Source organism: Rousettus aegyptiacus, unplaced genomic scaffold (assembly GCF_014176215.1).
Source record: "Rousettus aegyptiacus isolate mRouAeg1 unplaced genomic scaffold, mRouAeg1.p scaffold_m13_p_13, whole genome shotgun sequence".
Classification (NCBI taxonomy): domain Eukaryota; kingdom Metazoa; phylum Chordata; class Mammalia; order Chiroptera; family Pteropodidae; genus Rousettus; species Rousettus aegyptiacus.
In genome coordinates this window covers 80,428,981-80,448,885 of record NW_023416288.1, presented here as the reverse complement: position 1 = coordinate 80,448,885, position 19,905 = coordinate 80,428,981, and the positions used below count along the sequence as shown (strand labels likewise).

General features: G+C 36.3%; 1 protein-coding gene and 1 pseudogene across 4 annotated transcripts in view; one reads left to right on the top strand and one right to left on the bottom strand.

Moving 5' to 3' along the window:
- HECW1 (HECT, C2 and WW domain containing E3 ubiquitin protein ligase 1) overlaps positions 1-19,905 on the bottom strand; it is a 455,900-nt gene that overhangs the window by 214,138 nt on the left and 221,857 nt on the right. The window lies entirely within an intron of this gene.
- On the top strand, positions 15,768-15,886 carry LOC118611224 (annotated as a pseudogene).

The window sequence follows — 19,905 nt, the reverse complement described above, 5'->3', positions numbered from 1 at the left end:
TTAATAACCTAGAAAAAATGGACCAGTACTAAGAAAAATACAACCTTCCTAGACTGAATCAAGAAGATCTGGAAAATCTAAATAGACTGATCAGCAGTATGGAAATTGAAACAATTATCAAAAACACCCCAAAAAGTAAAGATGCAGGACCAAATGGCTTCCCCAGCGAATTCTACCAAACATTCAAAGAAGATTTAATACCTGTTCTCCTCAAACTCTTCCAAAAAATCAAAGAGGAGGCAAGACTTTCCAACTCATTTTATGAGGCCAATATTACTCTGATACCAAAACCTAGTCGAGATAACACAAAAAAAGAAAACTACATACCAATATCTCTCATGAACACAGATGCAGAAATCATAAATAAGATCCTAGTGCACCAAATACAGCAACATATTAAAAAGATTAAAAGATTTACACCACAACCAAATGGGCTTCATCCCAGGGAACAGGGATGGTTCAACATATGTAAATCAATTAATGTAATACAGCACATAAATGAATTAAAAACTAAAAATCATATAATTATATAAATAGATGCAGAACAAGCCTTTGACAACATGCAGCATTCATTTATGCTCAAAACACTTAAAAAAAAATCAGTATAGAAGAAAAGTTCCTTAACATAATAAAGGCCATATTTGACAAACTCTCAACCAACATTATACTTAATGGTAAAAAACTGAAAACCTCCCTCTAAGATCAGGAACAAGGCAAGTCTGTTCACTGTTGTCACTGTTATTCGATATAAAATTGGAGGTCCTAGTGAATGCAATTAGACAAGAGAAAGATATAAAAGTTATCCAAATAAGAAATGAAGAAGTCAAACTGTTACTATTTGTGGATGACATGATTATCTATACAGAGAACCCGAAAGACTACACAAGAACACTACCAGAAAAAATAATTTTTTTTGCAATTGCAACAAAAAGTTTAAAATACCTAGGAATAAATTTAACAAAACATGTGCAGGATGTATATAATGAAAACCACAGACCCCATTAAAAGAAATCGAAGAAGATACAACTTTCAAAAATCCATACCATTCCTATACTCTAATAATGAAGCATCAGAAAAAGAAATGGAAAAAAATCCTTTTGAAATTGCAACAAAAAATACAAAATACCTAGAAATAAATTTAATGAAACACGTGAAGGACCTATGTAATGAAAACTACAAGACCGTATTAAGAGAAATTGAAGAGGATACAAAGAATTGAAAAGATACTTCATGTTCTTGGATTGAAAGAATCAACATAGTGAAAATGACCATATTACCTAAAGCAATATGCAGATTTAATGCAATCCCCATCAAAATCCCATTGGGCTTTTTTAAAGAAATAGAACAAAAAATCATCAGATTTGTATGAAAGTGCAAAAAACCCCAAATTTCAAAAGCCATACTGAGGAAAAAGGATGAGTCTGGAGGTATCACTCTGCCTGACTTCAAATTATACTCCAGAGTGACAGTAATCAAAAAGGCATGGTGTTGGCAGCAAATCAGACACATGGAGCTGTGGAACAGAATCAGGAGTCAAAAAGTGAACCCATATTTATATGGGCAAATAATTTTTGACAAAAAAGCCAAAAACATACAGTGGAGAAAGGAAGGCCTCTTCAATAAATAGTGCTGGGAAAATTGCAAAGCCACCTGTAAAAGAATGAAAGTAGACTGTTGTCTATCACCACACAACAAAATTAACTCAAAATGTATTAAGGACCTAATTCAAAGGCCTGTGACAATAAAATGTATAGAAGAAAGCATAAGAATGAAACTCAAGGACCTTGAACTTAAAGAGGATTTTATGAATTTGACCTCAAAACAAGGGAAGTAAAAGCTAAAATAAATGAAAGGGACTACATTGAACTAAAAAGCTTCTGCTCAGCAAAAGAAATTGTCAACAAGGTAAAGAGAGAACCATCCAAACTGGAAAATATATTTGCAAACATCATCTTCCGTAAGAGCGTAATATCCAAAATATACAAAGAACTCATACAACTTAATAACAACAAAAATACAAACGATCCAATCAAAAAATGGGCAGAAGACCTGAACAGACCATCTCTCTAGAGGACATACAATGGCCAAGAAATATATGAAAAGATGCTCAACATTGCTATCTATTAGGGAAATGCAAATCAAAACCAAAATGAGATATCATATCACACCTGTTAGGATAGCTATAATAAACAGGACATGTAATAACATATATGGAGAGGATGAGGAGTAAAGAAGCCTCGTACACTACTAGTGGGACTGCAAATTGGTACAGTCACTATGGATAACAGTATAGAGTTTCCTCATAAAACTGAGAATTGATCTACCATATAATCCAGCAATCCTTCTACTGGGTTTTTACCCCAAAGGCTTAAAAACCCATAGCCAAAAAGATATTTTCACACCGATATTCATATCAGCATTATTCACAGTGGCCAGGACATGGAAGAAACCAAAGTGCCCTATGATAGATGATTGGCTAAAGAAGCTGTGGTACATACATACAATGGAATATTACTCAGCTATAAGAAGAGATGAAATACTACTATGTGTAAAACATGGATGAACCTTGAGATAATCATGCTAAGCGAAATAAGCCAGATAGAAAAAGTTGAAAGTCACATATCACTTACATGTGGGATATAAACCTAAAAGCAACAAATGAGCATGACAAACAAACAGAGACTTGTGGACATTGATTATAGGCTAGTGGTTACCAGAGGACTATAGAGTAGTGGTTAGTAGTGGGGTGGGGAAAGAGGGTGGAACTATACAGGGTAAAGGGGAGGGGGCAAATATTGGGTTTAGGGAGAGAGTGAAGTGTGTAAAACGGATCAAACATATGGTATCTGAAGGAAACTGGACTTTGGGTGGCAAACACACAATAAAATATATAGATGTCAAATGATAATGTATACTTGAAAATTATATAATTGTAGTAACCAATGTTATCCCAATAAACTTAATTAAAATTAAAAATATAAAAAAGAGTTTGATAGAAATAACTGGAGGAAATATCTGGTTCTGGCTTTTGGGGGGAATGTTTTTACTCATGGATTCAATTATTTTTTATTGATCTGTTCAAATTTTCTATTTCTTCATGATTCTATTTTGTAGGTTATTTATTTTAGAAATTTATTTCTTCTAGATGATCTAATTTGTTTTTGTATAATTCTTCACAATAGTAGTTTATAATTCTTTATACTTCTGTGATATCAGTTTTCCTCTTTCATTTCCGATTTTACTTTTTTGGATCTCCACCCGCCCCCCTCCCTTTGTTTAAATCTAGCTAAAGATCTGTCAAATTGCTTACCTTTAAAAAAAATTGGTTCCTAGTTGTTATTCTATTGTTTTTTCTGTGTTTCTATTTCATTTATTTCTGCTTGGATCTTTGTTATTTCCTTTTTCTGCTTACTTTGGTCTCCATTTGTTTTTCTTCTAGTTATTGTAGGTGTAAATTTAATTAAATTTAATATCTTTTTTCTTGATTTAGGAATTTAACACTATAATCTTTCCTCTTAAAATTATTTTTGCAGCATCCCATAAGTTTTGATATGTCGTGTTTCTAATTTTTGTTTGTTTAAAGTTTTTTTTTTAAATTTTTCCTTTCGAGTTTTTCTTTGACCTATTGGTTGCTCAGAAAATGGAAAGATATTCTGTGCTCATAGACTAAAAGAATTAACATTGTTAAAATGTATTTTTGAAATTTCTAGACTTCTTCCTTTTATTCATTTCTAGTTTCATACCATTATGGTTGGAAGAAATACTTGGTATGATTTAAGTCTTTTTAAGCTTGCTAAGACTTCTTTTGTGATCTATCATATGATCTATTCTAGAGACTGTTTTATGTGTGCTTGAGAAAAATGTGTATTCTGCTACTGTTGGATGGAAGGTTTTGTATGTGCTATTAAGTTCATTTGGATGGAATGTTTTATTCATTTGGTCTAAAGTATGGTTTAAACTCAACATTTTCTTGTTTATTTTCTGCCTCTATGATCTATCCATTGTTATATTAGGGTATTGAAATCTCATGCTATTATGGTATTGTTTATTTCTCCCTTCTGATCTGCTACTATTCTTAATATATGTAGGTTTTCTGATGTTGTGGGTATGTATTTATGATTATTATATCTTCTCGATGAGTAGACACTTTTATCTTTATATAATGACTTTTTCGAGTCTTGTTACAATTTTTAAATAAAGTGTATTTTTTTTTTCTTATATAAGGATTGCTACCCCTGCTCTCCTTTGGCTTCCACTTGCATGGAATATCTTCTTTTCCCCACCAATTCACCTGCAGCCTGTATATGTTCTTAAAGCTAAGTGAGTCTCTTGTTGGCTGCATATAGTTGGGTCTTATTTTGTTATTCAACTAGCTGCTCTATATCTTTGTATTAAGGAATTTAATCTATTTACTTTAGAGTAATTATTGATAGGTAAGAACCTACTAATACCATCATATTAACTGTTTCCTGGCCATTTTCTAATTCTCCTGTTCCTTTCTTCCTCTCTTACTGACTTACTTTGTGAATTGATGTTGTCCAGAGTGGTATGGTTTTAGTCTCTTTCCTTTATCTTTTCTGAATTGATAGCAATTTTTAAAATTATTATTATTTATGCCTACAGCACCTGGTCTTCCTAGATTGTCTCTCATCCAAGTACCAGGTCTGACTCTGCTTAGCTTTCGGGATCAGACATTGGGCTTATTTAGGGTGGCATGGCCATAGACCATGGACTGTGGCTCCACTGGGGCATCTATTAAAATTTTTGGTTGACCATGAGGCTTACAGAATACATCTTATAGATATAACTGCCTATTTTATGCTCATAATTTAACTTTGATCATATATAAAACTCTATACTTCTATACCTCCTCCTTTTATATTTTTGATGTCACTATTTACCTCTTATATTTTATATTCATTAAAAATATTGTAGCTATACATATTTTAATACTCTTGTCCTTTAACCTTTATACTAAAGTTAAATGGTTAATACTCTAATATATTATAGTATTGGAATATCTGAATTAGACTATATACTAAACTTTACCAGTGTGCTGTATATTTTCAGGTTTTTGTGTTACTTATTAACATCTTTTTGTTTCAGCTTGAAGAACTTCTGTCAGCATTTCTCGTAAGGTTGTGGTGATGAATCTCTCATCTTTTCTTTGTCTGAGAAAGTCTTTATCTTGCCTTCATTTCAGAACTGCTTTCCCAGGTAAAGTATTCTTGGTTGATAGTTTTTTTTTCTTTAAGCACTTTGAATATATTATCCTATGTTCTCCTTTCCTATAAGGCTTCTGCTGAGAAAACTTCTGATAGCCTTAAGAGAGTTCTCTTGTAAGTTAAAATTTTATTTTTTCTTGTTGCTCTTAAAATTCTATTTCTCTGATTTTTGACAGATTTATTATATTGTCTTAGAGAGGGTCCCTTTAAGTTGATATTTTTAGTGCTTATGAGCTTCATGAGTTTGGATATACAAAACTCTTCCCAGATATTGAAAGTTCTTAGCCATTATATCTTTAAATAAGTTTGTTGTTGTTGTTGTTGTTGTTTTGTTGTTGTTTTGCCCTCTTTTACCCCTTTTCTCCTTCTGGAACTAATAATTTATACTTTTTTATGGGATGCCATAAATCATGTAAACTTTCTTCACTCTTTTTCATTTTTTTAAAATTTGGACTCTTCTGATGGATAATTTCAAATGATATGTCTTCAGGCTCACCTTTCTTCTTGGTCAGATCAGTTCTCTATTGAGTTCTTTTGATCATTGTATTCTTTGCTCCAAAGTTTCTATTTGGTTCTTTTTTTATGTTTTCTTTCTCTTTGTTGAATTTCATATTTTATTCTTGTATTGTTTCCCTGATATTATTGAGTTGTTTATTTATGTTCTCTTGTAGTTCTCTAAATATCTTTAGAATTTTTTTCAGGTTATCCTTGGATCTCCATTTCTTAGGGGTAGTTTGCGTTCTTTGTGTTCTTTGGTGGAGTCATGTTTCCCTCATGATCCTTATAGCCTTGCATAGGTGTCTGCATTTTAAGAAGCAATCAACTCTTCCAGACTTTATAGACTGATTTCGGTAAGGGAAGATTTTCACCTATATGTGGTGGATGGTGGTGAGGGGGAGTTCTGGAGTTGCAGGATGCTAAATGTGGTAGTTTGTGGCAGTTTAGGGGAGGCATAACATCTCTTTGACTCAGGCCACTGGGATCCACAGCATCAACAACTTTGTGGGAGGTCCACTGTGGCTGCCCTGGCTGTTGGGGTCCTCAGCAGCACCTCTAGGTCCAGCAACTAGGACCAGGATAGATATTGGTGGTCACCAGAGCTGGTAGCATTCATACACCTGATTGTGGGGTCCAGCTGCAGGTACCTGTGCAGTGGCAGGGGCTAACTGCAAACACATATGTAATGGTAAGAGCTAGGGCAAGCAGTAAGGTCTGGAGCCAACTGCAGATTCTCTGACTCTCAACATGTACTACTGTGGCTACTAAGAGTTGTTACAGGTACATGGCAGTGGAGGCCAGAAATGGGGGTTGGGCTTGGGACATGCAGGCACACAGCTAGAGGGGCTAGTTTCAACTGAGTGTAGTGGTGCAGGCCAATGATAGTAGACAGTGCCTGATTTGGGTCCACAAGCAGCTGTTGGGACTCTGGTTGTTGGATGTGCTCTCCCATGCTTGCACAGTCTCCCCCTGGGCATTTTCTCACAGTGCAGACTGGTGATAGGGTTCAGGGCAGCAGCATGCAGATACATAGCTGGAGGTGCTAGCTCCCAGGGTATGCATGGCAGTAGGGTTTAATTGCTGAGGTCAAGGCTGCTGTGTGTAGCCACGGAGGCCTGGACTGGGCAGCTGGTGTGGTTCCCAGGCTTCTGGAGGGTGGAATATATAGCTGGGACTCAGGCAGCTGACATCAGCAAACAGGAATACCAAAAGCTGATAAAATCTGCAGTGGTTCTGTGGCAGCTGTGCTGGCTGTTGCTTCTTTCTTCACTGGTGAAAGCTGCTGGAGTTTTTTGTAGAACAGGTCACCGTGAGCCTTATCACTCCTGCTGTGTGGCTGCTATTGGTAGACCCTGCTTTTTTCCCTTGGTCCTAGCTTTTTCTACACCTCTCAGCTTTGCCAGCATGGGTAGGGTAACATCGAAATGGGAACTTTGTGGGCTGAAAGGTTAGGCAAGCTGTTCACTTACCCTGATCTTCCTTTCCCAGCAAGGGGAACTCTTTAGAGCTGAGGAGTTTTCCATTGGCACTGAACAGTGCTTGCCTGGGGAATGAGATGATTCAGGCAAAAACACCTGTCTGCCTACTCTTTAATTTTCTCCTCTTCCTTTCCTTCTCCTCCTCTTCCTTCTCTTTCTCTCTTTGTTTTTGTTCCACTGTACTGCTGAAGTTTCTTTAGTGTACTTCACAGCTTTTCCATAGCTATTTTTTGTTCATAGATAGCTGTTTAAGTGTTGGCCTTTGTGGGCAGACAGAGGCTGACGTCTCATATACCACTATCTTAATGATATCACTCCCATAGTTTGTTTTTTTCCCTGGTATTTAACCAAAAATTTTGGTGTTGGACATTGATTTAAAAAAGATTTTATATAGTTCCTTTTTCATATAGGAACTTCATTACTTGGTTCATTGATTCTAAGTAATGAATGTTAATTCAAATAATGTTTTATTAATTTTTTACAAAGAGGTGAACAATTCAAGAATGGATATTAATTTTCCTCAGTCTAGAGTGGATGGATGGTTCAGGCATTTATGGAGATTTTGATAGGCAAGTGTACAATGTGGTGTTCAGAGCCTGAGCTGGAGTCAGAGATCTTTCTTTTCCAGCCACTTCTCATATCATGTGGCCCAGGGCAGTGTTCAATCAGTGTTCCTTTGTAGTAAATGGAGGCCAGAACATAATCTACTTCACTGAGTTCTCCTGAGAATTGAATAAGATGATGTATTTAAAACACTTAGCACTAAGGCTGACATATGGTAAATGAACTATATTAGGTCAATGTTGTTATTTATATTGGTATTTGTCTTTTAACCTCTGATTTTTTATTGTTAATTATGTTAGCAGACTGTCTAATATTTGCTTTTCTAATATAGATGAAGATTGAAGCATAAAGAGGTCAAACAAGGAACCTGCTTGAATGGCTATGAGAAAGAGACATGACCAAAAGGTAATTCTGGAAGATGCCTCAGTGCCTTCTATATGGACAGAATATTTTTCTGCTTAGCCACACTCTATTATAAACACAACCTCAGGACAACAAATGCATTGTCTGGTATGCCACACCCATCTAGATGAATTTAATATGTTTCGAGTCGTGTCTATATTTTTCTATCCCTAGTTTTCCAACAAATTCACGTCAAGCTGCTATTGCAATAATTTTGTAAATAAAATCTGGCCTTAATGAAATAAATAACAACTAACAGCAATAGTACAGTGAGCTTATGTTACAATCTACACCCTTCAGTTTGCCCAGATGACAGAGCTGATAAATGCCCCTCCTCACCTTGGAGCTGAACTTAGAGCCCACGAATCTCAGATGAGAGATCAAAGTTTGTGATTAGGGATCTCAGAGCTAAAGCAGGCAGGGTGGTGAGGGTGGGCAGAAATTTTGGAAGGGTTCCATCAGAAGACAGGAGAATATTCAGGGAGTTAGGAGCATCTACCTGATTAATTTTGGATCAGAGTGGATGTAGAGCAAGTATTTGGTAGCTCATGGGGAAGAAAAACTGTTTGAGTCAGGGCTCTTCTTTGGGAACTATTTGCATCCCTGGGAATGGGCTTCTATATAATGTGGGAAGTTAAGAAATTTGGATTGAATTAGGATGACTTGGCAACTCTCTTTCCTCCTCTATCTTCAACCCCCAAATCCTGGGAGGACAAGAAGGGCTTCTGAAGCCTTCGTGACAGACAGAATTTTAAGATGAACCCCCAAATTTCCTGCCACTGTATACAAGCCTTCATAATCCCAGGAACTATGAGTTACTCCAATAATTAGGTTATATTATATGTCACAGTTGACTCTGAGAAAGAAAGATATGGGTGGTCCTAATGTAATATCATGAGCTCTTTAAATTTGGGTCTAGAGGTCAGAGAGAGAGAGAGGATGGGGAGAGTCAGAGATTCAAAGTGAGAAGGATTTGACTTTGCCATTGCTTGCTTAAGATGGAGGGGGCTGTGGGGAAAGGCATCTGGGCAGCTTTAGAAGCTGAAGAGGCAGTAAGGACATGGGAAGTTTAGTCCTACACCATAAGGAACTGAATTCTTCCAACACGATTGAGCTCAAAAGCAGGATTTTCCTTAGAACTTCCAGATGAGAACACAGCCTGGCTGACATCTTGATTTCAGGTATTTACCTTCCAATACACTGAGCAGAGAGTCATACTGCCCTGGACTTCTGACCTATAGATTTATGAGCTAATATTTGTCATATTAAACTGTTAACCGTGTAGTGATTTGTTACATAACAACAGGAAACTAATATAACCTTCTTTACTCTATTTCTTTTATAAGCCAGAGGTCATTTGCAAGACATTCTTTTGCCTTGGGAGGAATATCTATCGGATTATAGAACTAACAATAGTTATAGTTCTCCTAAGCCACTGTGGCCAGTTTTCATCCACAGAAACCATGAATTGTAAACTGGCATTGTTTCTCTTTTAGTAAGGGCCACTTTAACCCACAGAGATTAGCCCTACCACAGCCACTGAAAAAATGTGTGCCCACCATTATTACAGACATGCTCATCTGATCCCAGAGCCTCAGTCTTTACTGGTTAAAAGTATGTGTTCATGTATTCTGTAAATAGCCTGAACTCCTTCCTGTAGGAAGGCAGAGGCTGTGAATGCACAAGTGCACATACACAGAATTTTCTCTGTGTTTCCAGAATTTTAGGACACTTTGTAGGGGCAAGAAATGGGGAGCTCATGCTTAACAATTGGATCCATTGCTTTAAATTTAAAATATTTGGAAAGGTATTTGGAAGGTAAAGTATATTAACTATATTATTTGGAAATATAACTAACCTATGGTCTAAAAATGAATTTATTGTTTCTCAACTTTTTAAAACCATGTGTATATGTAATATAGAACATATAGTCTGTAGAGTAATTTATGTTATTTAATATATGTATAAAGCTTACCTCTCAAGTCTCCTTGAATGATAACTTCTTTTGAAGTAACTTTTATGACCCCATGTTCCTCCATATTTGTAATCATTTTGTGTGCTTATGCATTGATAGGTCATATTTTACTAATATCAAACCATGTTAAAATATACTCCAAAAGTGGGTGCAAATGGGAAGAGAAGTATGGTGAGGGTGCCACAAAAAATGCTTGAGGTGAGAAGGGTAGTTAGAGAGGTGGTGCCAAGTGGCTGCTATGTGTACCACAGGAGAAGGCTTGCCCACTGTCATCTATCCTGAGCCTGGGAGCGTTGTAGGGAACTTCTATCCTCAGGAACTGATATTTGACAGGTTAATGGACCGTTTCACTACTATGCAGTTGGAAGTTATGGCTGAGGTTTGCTCTGGAGACTGAAGATTCCTGAACTGTGTACCTCTGGATGGAAAGGAATGAGCCAGGGGAAGAAGGACACTGAGGGCAGAGGAAATTGTAGAAACCAAGGCAGGAAAATGCAAACTAGCCTGGTGTTCTGGGAGCCACAAGTTTCTGCCACATCCCTGGGCTTGAACATGTGGTGCCATGAGACTCTACATAGGACAGGAAATGGAGGCTGTTTATACCATGTCTTGAATATTGCAATTTATTTATGTTTTATTTTTATTTCTTTTTTATTGTAGTTATGTTTAGGAATTTGAATTTTACTACAAAGGCAAGAGAAAGCCTTCAAAGGTTTTTGTTTTTGTTTTTGTTTTTTTAGTAAATAACATTTTTTAATAATAAAATTGTTTTAAAAAGTCATACATTCTCATTGTAAATGACTGGAGATGCTCTGAACAAGGTAGTGCAACACTTAGATTGCACATTGAAGCCCTGCTTCCCTAGGGCAACAGGCCTCTCCAGACCAGGTAAAGAAGACTCTCTGGAGGCAAGGAAGGTATCTGTCCTTTTTAAAGCTTTCCAGGTAAGTCCTGAGGTATACCCCAGCCTGAGAACCACAAAGTTATAAGGCGTAAAATGAAGTCAGAGAGACTAATTCAAAGGCAGCCGAAATGAACCACAATGAGGGTTCTGACAGTACAGTGGGAGGATGGTGAGGAGAACAGAGCCTTGTACCCTTAAGTGGTAAATGAATAGAACCTAGTGACTGACTGGAAGAGGGTGTTGAGAAAAAGAGGAGTCCTTTTGAATGCAATCTCTTTGCATTCTCTTCAAATTTAGAACCTTTTTCTTACAGATTATGAAATTCCTCAAAGTCATTGTTCTTCCAGACTTGGTTTTGTTTTTACCACCAGTAAGTCCAGAGTGATAAGAGTTCATATGCTTAGATGCATATGAAGTTGGAGGGAAAATTGCTTTAATTCTACTTTGTAACAACAGCTATTAATTTATTGCAAAACATTTGGGTAAATTAAATCATAGGAAGTATGTCAGTTGCTATTCCATCTGGGTCAACAGTCTGTTTAGTGGAAAAAAAAAAAAAAGGAACTGCATTTGCTTGGACAGAGCTGTTTGCAGCCACTGATTCCCATGACTAAACAGACAACCTTCCCAGGGAGGGATAAGCTTAGTTCATCCACTTGCATATACCATGAAACTGGGATAATGTTTACTCACTAAACAAAAGATGCTCATGAAAAGATGCCTATAAAATGATTTTTCTTTCACACGAACCATTTTCTGCTCATTGATTTGCTTTGAAATTTCTAACAGGTATTCCCATATGAAAATATATTTAAGTTCTAGGCAAAAATGTGCATTTCTCTCTAGTATAATGTTTTTTTTTGTCTCATGACATGCCACAAGGATGCTCATCTCCTGAGAGAAAGAAGCAAAAACCCACTCAGGTCCAAGAATGTGCTTGCTGTTAGGCCCAGGCACTTGCATTCCCTCCAGATGTGTCATGGGAGTTCCTGCTCCCTACAAGTGATGAGTGATCATGTGATGAGTGGATATTTCCCCTTCTTTCACATATGGCAAAAGAGTTCTTGCTCTTCCATTAAATACTGGTCAGTATTCAAAAACCTCACACCTATCTCCTTCTGTATTTCCAGGGTCTATGTGGAAGCCGAGACTCACCCTCTGGTTGCCTAAGTTGTGGTTTTCAGAGACAAATTCTCTAAATAATAATACTCAATTCTACTTTATAAGTAATCCATAGTCATTCCAATCTAGTTCTTACAAATATTTGTTAAAATAATATTTATAGTTCAGTCATCATTTTGACTATTATCCATCCATCCAACCATCCATTTCATAGGTACTATTCTAGGGGCAGTGAATTCCTTTAAAGAAACATATTGAACGTAGGAACTAGGGTCTTCTTAATAGGTAGTATCATTTTTTTGTCACTTTCTAACTTCTATATATTGTCAAATATGTATTTAGCTTCTCTGTATTATACTGAAGCTGAAACTTATGTATTTTTCAACTAAAGAGTTGGAGTAGTCCTACAGAGAAACAATTATAGATGCAGCTCAGGAGACTCATCATATTAATTAACACTTACTGTATACTTATTGATGCTGGACAAGTGCTGAGAGCATCACAAGCATTATTTTATCTCATCCTAGAGAACCTTTCAACAGTCCTATGCAGTGGGTTTTATTTTTATCACCTATCTGCATTATCATTGTAGATTCAGAAATTGAGTACCAAAGAAGTTAAATAACTTATTTAAGACCAAGTTATTAAGTAGTTGAGCAGGGCTTGTACTCATGCTTATTAGGTACAAATGTTTTATAGTGTGCCTGCCATGTGCCTGGTACTGTTCTAGCCAGTGCTGGAAAACCCTGAATAGGTCAGGCAGGTCTCTGACTCTAAAGGCTACATTTCAATTAGGGGGAACAAACACAAACAAGTTACAACATGAGCAACATGAATAAATACAAAGCATAATAGAGTATGGAGAGTGACTGGAGGTGTGTGAAGAATATTTTTGATAGGGTGGTTATGAAAGGCTGCTCTGAAGAGGTGACTTTGGAGAAAAAGCCTAAATGAAGAGAGGAAGTAAATCATTTAAATATCTGGGAGATATAATGCAAGCAGAGAAACAAGACAAGGTGCAAAGGCCCTGGGGGCAGATCAGTTTGATGTATTCAAGGGTCAGAAAGACAACCAGTGAGGTTAGAATTAAGTGGAGAAGGAGGAGGCAGAGCTAGGCAGAGACTTAATGGCTCTGCAAAAATGTTGTATGAAAAAAAGCCAGATTTGAGCAGAAGCGTTATGTGATGGGATGAGAAAATTTGAGTAGAGAAGATAATTGACTTTACAGTACAGAAAGACTAATTCCTAGAGGTAATAGATCTCTACTTAGAGATACCAATTCTGATCTCAGAATCAGAATTTCTTAGAGGGCAAGAGGGGATAGTTTCCTGCATGCAAATGGAAAAAAAATGATACAGTTGTAACTGGAAGGGAAGCATAATGTGTGAGTTTATGTACAGACAATTAGATTATATAATGGTTGCCTCCATTTTCTCAGTGAAAAGGGCATATAATCAACTGCCAGTGGGGAGAGGAAGGGTGCTGTAAGTTTGAGGAAAAAAGAAAGTGTAAAACAGCCTTCTCTAAATGTGGGAAAGATGGAATGCTTCAGAGGAGTGTTAGAGGGCTCTCAAGATCTGTAGTTGGAGAAAAAACTGCTTTAATTCTACTTATTACGACTAAAGGAAGACTATTCTGCTGACTAAAGGCAAGTAAAGAGTAGAAAGAATTGAGTTTAATCAGTGTTGGATTTTGCCAGGTGAGAGCGACAGAGGGATAAAGGGGCAAACAATATATGATGGAATCTTAGCTAAGGATGGAAGTAAAATACATTAATAATAGAGAAGTGAGTTGTAAAGGTAAGAAGTGGTGGTTAAAGAGTGGTGTAGTTGGAACTGAAAATTTGGAAGTGATATAGTCACTGGTATTGTGAGACCTACAGCAAAACCATGGGAGTCAATGGCTAAGACAGGTTGGTGTTAGGAACTAACAAGTCAGGGTGTGGAATAGATCATCTCTTTTATATGAATATGGAATCCACAAAGAATCACAACAAGATTATCTTTTAGCTTATTGTAGTACAATCCTGGAAAATAAGAACAGTGGTCAATGCTCATATTTGGGATTAGACTCATAGAGGACAGAACTCAGGACCCATAACTCCCACTTTTGCATCCTAACTCTACATGAATAACACTGATGGTCAGTAGTATAAACCCATCTCAACTTTTTGGCATTTCTATTTATTATTTAGGAAATATAGGGTAATGAGGTATTTAAAAAAATATTCGGCCAGAAATGCATACTAAATGAAAAGCATTGGTCCAATTTTAATTTGCACAACCAAAATTAGAAGAAAAATTATGACAAAATGCTATCATTCATTTCTTTATTTCATCCTTTCTCTATATTTTTTGAGAAAGAAAGAGTGAAAACTAAGTATATGAAGGAATACAGAAAAGATGCCCATATTACTGTGGGGTTGGATATCCTATGGGCCTGAAAGAGTGCATTTCTCTCCTTCAAACAGCTGTATAGCTGTGTAACTACTAACTAGGAGAGCAGGGATTTGAATCAGTTCTGTTTGACTTCAACGTGATCTTAACTTCCTTTCCTATTAGTTCAACAAGGATCGTACATACAAATGCACACACACATACTCATAAGTAATAATAACCTCCACGTCCTACATCTAGAATATAGATTGTCCATACTTTCTTTTCAGTTCAAAGTGCTTCAACAATGCTTGTTTGGGACTTCTGAGAGAACAATGCAAAATCTTCCCAAGGTAGGTTATCTGGGAGAGCTCCACCTATAAACCATGTGATTGCTTATAAAACAGATTATAAGTAGCTCTTTGAAAAGTTAGATTTCCCTGCTCTTGAGTTAACCTCCTCCTGACAAGTCCCTGTCTCTCCTCACTCAATAGTCATTATGCATACAGGAAAGCAAACTTACCTCATATTAGCTCTTATAAAAGGCTTAGAAATTTCTAGAAATGAAGGGTCTAGAAAGGAAAAAAATTCAAATAGCTAGATTTTTTTTTTAAAAAAATCTTAGTTTAATGTTGATGACTTTAAGCAAGCAAGATTTTTTTTTTTTAATTTGAAAGTGTAACACACATATATGGCCAATAAAATTAAATAGGCTCCATTTAAACTCAAGGTATTCTTTAAAGCAAGCTATTAATGACTATGTGTATATGCATCTATTTGGATGTATAAATAAACATACCCATAAACTAAAGCATTTATGCTAAGGTTCTACCAACTTCCTGTGAAATGCAGTCATCATTATTTAGCTTCTGACCAAGCAGCCATTTTCCATAAAAGATGGTTGCATTCAGAGAAATTATTCATAGCCCTGGAGGAGGTACAAGAAGGACAAGGAGGACCAGACTTCTGCTTTTGATCATAGGAGTGCCTTGTAATTCTGACTTCCTTTTGGCATGAGCACAAACAGGGCCCTTAACTGGGAGACTCTGACAACATACCTGATAATGCTACTAATTTAAGGGCTTCTGTCATCTTCGTTATAAGTAACATAGGAAAACTCCAAAGGAGAAAAAATAATCTCTGTGCATTAAAATGCAAGGATTTGATCTTTAACATAATGACACTATCATCGGGGAAGATCCCTGATCTAAAGGTGTGGATCTTGTCTATGGCCATGCCACCCTGAATGAGCCCGATCCCGTCTGATTTCGGAACCTAAGCAGGGTTAGACCTGGTTAGTACTTGGATGGGAGACCACTTAGGAAGACCAGTAGTCTTATTAAGAAATAAAAAATAAGAGATTGTAAGCTGGCAAGGTCCTGTGAGGTCAACCAAGGGTTGCCTTGCAAAAAATAAAATAAAATAATAAAATAAAATAAAAAAGGTGTGGGTCTTGGTTCCCTCTCAGCAACAGCACCTTAAATCCAGGGGCCCGTCACAGCTCAATTTAGGTGGTTCAAGGAGGTAGAATCTAATGATCCATCAGAACAGATTAATTATTGTGAGGTGGCAAAGTGAGGTTGCAGAGTTAACAATAAGCTCTTGAGTAAGTGCAATGAGAATGTTTGACCTCTTGGGTCAGTCTTGTTTTGTGTTTTGAAGCAAGGAAGCTAAGAGCTTTTTAATCAATTTGAACTTCACCATCTTCATAAACCAACAAAGGCAAAAGTACTGATGATAGTTCAGTGTACATGATACCTGCAGAAGTGCTAATTAAGTTCGAAAACGTGGCTGGTGCGAGACAAGGACAGCTTCTCTGGATATGGAGAGAAAGCTGGCCTGGGCTGTATTTTTCTCTGACCTTCATCTCACCATGTGTGGCCAGGAGTTATTTTTCTGCTTGAGCTGGGGAGGAACTGAGCTCGCCCTTCCAAGTCCCAGGTGTCTCCAACCTACAAAAATGCTTTTTACACTGCTTTCATTCACTTTTATTACAGGTCAGATGTCATTTATTTCAACTCTATGAGATCCTTGGGAAGTAAGAATTTCCTTTCTCTCAAGACTTTTTCCCTGAAGGGAAATTTTTTTCCAGAGCGTGACCACTAAATCAAATACTGGAGTTGAAAGTTGCAAATATGGAATCAGGATTCTTATATTTGAAATTTCTTAGCCTTCAATTAAATGTTAATACAGTAGAAAACAAAACTTTTCCTTTAAATAGTTATCTTGTTCAGTTAAGTGGTAGGGAGGGGACAAAGTTTATTGGTTTTTGTTGTTTTAGGTATCTTGACAGTTTTTCCTGCTTGTTCATAGAATTCTTCAGTTCAAAAAATCTTCCAAAAATATGTGACTGTGTAGTTCTGGAAGCTTGTTGCATGTTGGATTATTATTTTTTCCTTCTTATTTATGTGTTTACATATAAATTTTATGATATATTCCAGATATCTGAAATATGATTAATATTTTCAATTGTAAGTCTAAAGTGTAATTAATTTTTTAAAATATTTTTTAAATTACAGTTGACATTCAATACTATATTACTTTCAGGTGACGTGTAGTAGTTAGACATTTATATAACTTACAAAGTAATCCCTCTGATAAGTCTACTACTTACCTGACACCATACATCATTATTATAATATTATTTACTATATTCCCTACACTGTACTTATATCCCCATGACTGTTTTATAATGCCAATTTGTACTTTTTAATGCCTTCACTTTTTTCACCCAGCCCCTCAACACTTCTTTCCACCTGGCAGCATCTACGAGTTTGCTTCTGTTTCATTTTTTCATTTATTTATTTTTTAAATTTTACATATGAGTGAAATCATATAGTTGTCTTTGTCTGATTTACTTCACTAAGCATAATCTGCTCTAGGTCCATCTGTAAGGTCACAAATGGTAATATTTCATTATTTTATATTGCTGAGTAATATTAATTAAATATATGTACCTCTTCTTTATCGAATAGTCTGTTAATGGACATGGGTTGCTTCCATATCATGGCTATTGCGAATAATGCTGCAATGAACACAGGGATGCATATATCTCTTCAAATTTGTGTTTAGATTTCTTTGAATAGATACCTAGTTGTGAGTGCTGGGTCATATGGTAGTTCTTTTTTAATTTTTTGAGAAAACTCCATAAATTTTTTTAATAGTGTGTGTAGCAATTTACAATCCCATCAGCAGTGCATGAGAGTTCCCTTTTTTCCACATCCTCACCAACACTCGTTGTATATTGATTTATTTATGATAGCCATTTGGTGATATTTCATTGTGGTTTTATTTTGCATTTCTCTGAAAATTAGAGATGTTGAACATCATTTCATATGTCTATTGGCAATTTGCATATCCTCTTTAATAAAAGTCTATTCAGGTCCTCTGCCCATTTTTTAATCAGATTGCTTGCTTTTTTGTGTTTGGTAGCATGAAGTGTGTGTATATATATATATATATATATATATATATATATATATTCACACACACACACAAATTTATTTATTTTCATTAGTTTCAAGTATACAGTATATTGGTTAGACATCTATATAGTTTGTAAAATGATCCCTCTAATTTCTCCCTCCCTCTCCTGACCCTCCACCTAGCCAACATATTAATGCTAACTGCATTCCCTATGCCATGCTCCCCATCCCCACGACCATCTATGAGTTACTAATTTGTACTTCTTAACCCTTCACCCCATTCTCCTAACCCTCCAAAACCCCCTACCCTCTGTCCATGACCAAACTGTCTACTATATTTGTGAGTATGTTTTGATTAGTTTGTTCTTTTTATTCCTTAGATTCCACATATAAGTGAAATCATATAGTGTTTATCTTTCTCTGTCTGACTTAAATACCTCTAGGTCCATCAAAGCAATATCCAAATGTAGGGGGCTTGTTTCCTTTCCATTCATCCACTCTATCTTTTAGTTGGAGCCCTTGATCTTTTTCCAGGTGAGATACTTATTGATAACAATGTAGCTGTTACCATTCTTTATTCCTGTTTTTGATATATGTTTTTTCTTCTTAAAGAAGTCTCTCCAACATTTCCTGTAATACTGGCTTGGTACTGATAAATTCGTTTACCTTATTTTTGTCTGGAAGCTCTTTATCTGTTCTTCAACGCTAAATGATAGCTTGGCTGAATAAATTATCCTCTGTTGTAGATCATGGGTCTTCATCCTGTCAAATATTTTTTGCCAAGCCCTTCTGCCTTATATAGTTTCTTTTGAGAAATCAGCTGCTAGTCTAATGGATTTTCCCTTATAAGTAACTGTTTTTCTCTTGCTGCTTTTAATATTCTCTTTGTATTTAAACTTTGGAATTTTAATTATGATGTGTATTGATGCAGGCCTCTTTAGATCCCTGATTTTTGGAATTATCTAAGCTTCCTAGGGTTTTATGTCCACTTTCTTCACCAGGTTAGGGAAGTTTTCCATCATTGTTTCTTCAAACAGCTGTTCAACATCTTGATTTTCTTCAGTTACACTGATTAAATGGATATTTGGACACTTAATAGTGTGCCATATGCTCTTTAAATTATTTTTGTAGTCTTGGCATCTCATCTCTTGCCATTCTGATTGTGTGTCCTTGGTTTTCTGTTCTCTAGATAGGGTATTTGATCCTTTTCTTTATTCACTTTGTTTATTCCTTTGTTTATTCCATTTAATATAATTCTCATCTCAGGTAATGTGTTCTTCATTTCAGACTGGTTCCCTCTTACAAATTCCATTTCCATTTTTATGTTTTTTGTATCTTTGTTGAAGTTCTCACTGAATTTATCTATAGTTCCCAAAAGTTCATTGAGCATTTTATAACTGGTGTTTTGAATTCTGCATCTGTTAGATTACTTGACTCCATTATATCTGGATCTCGGTTCTGTTCTCTCATATGGTTTCTGGTTCTTTGTCTTCCCATTTTGGCTGCCTTTCCATGTCTGTTTCTAAGCAAAGATCCTAAGTCTTCTAGTCTTATTCATATTTATGAAGTAGGCATCCAGTGGCACAGTCCTGAAAGGAGTTCAGCTGCAAGCCAAATTTAGCCCAACTCTTTGCCCCTCCAGGGCCACCTGTTAAGATTCAACAAGCAATCGACAGATGTTGTGCTTGTAGTTATCTCAAAAGGCCATGCCAGAAATGGAGGCCAGCTGCTTCCAATGTGAATCTAGACGCTGCTCAGCAAGGAGTTCCTAGATGTACTTGGGTGGGGCTGCTAGTTGGGGAAGGCGGGGTTTCAGGGAATCCTCTGGGCAGAGTGATCTCTGTTATCAGTTTGATGATGTCATGTCTACAGCAGAGCTGTGTTCCTGCATTGGCTCAACAGGAAACAATGGATACCTCCAACACTTCTGTACTGAG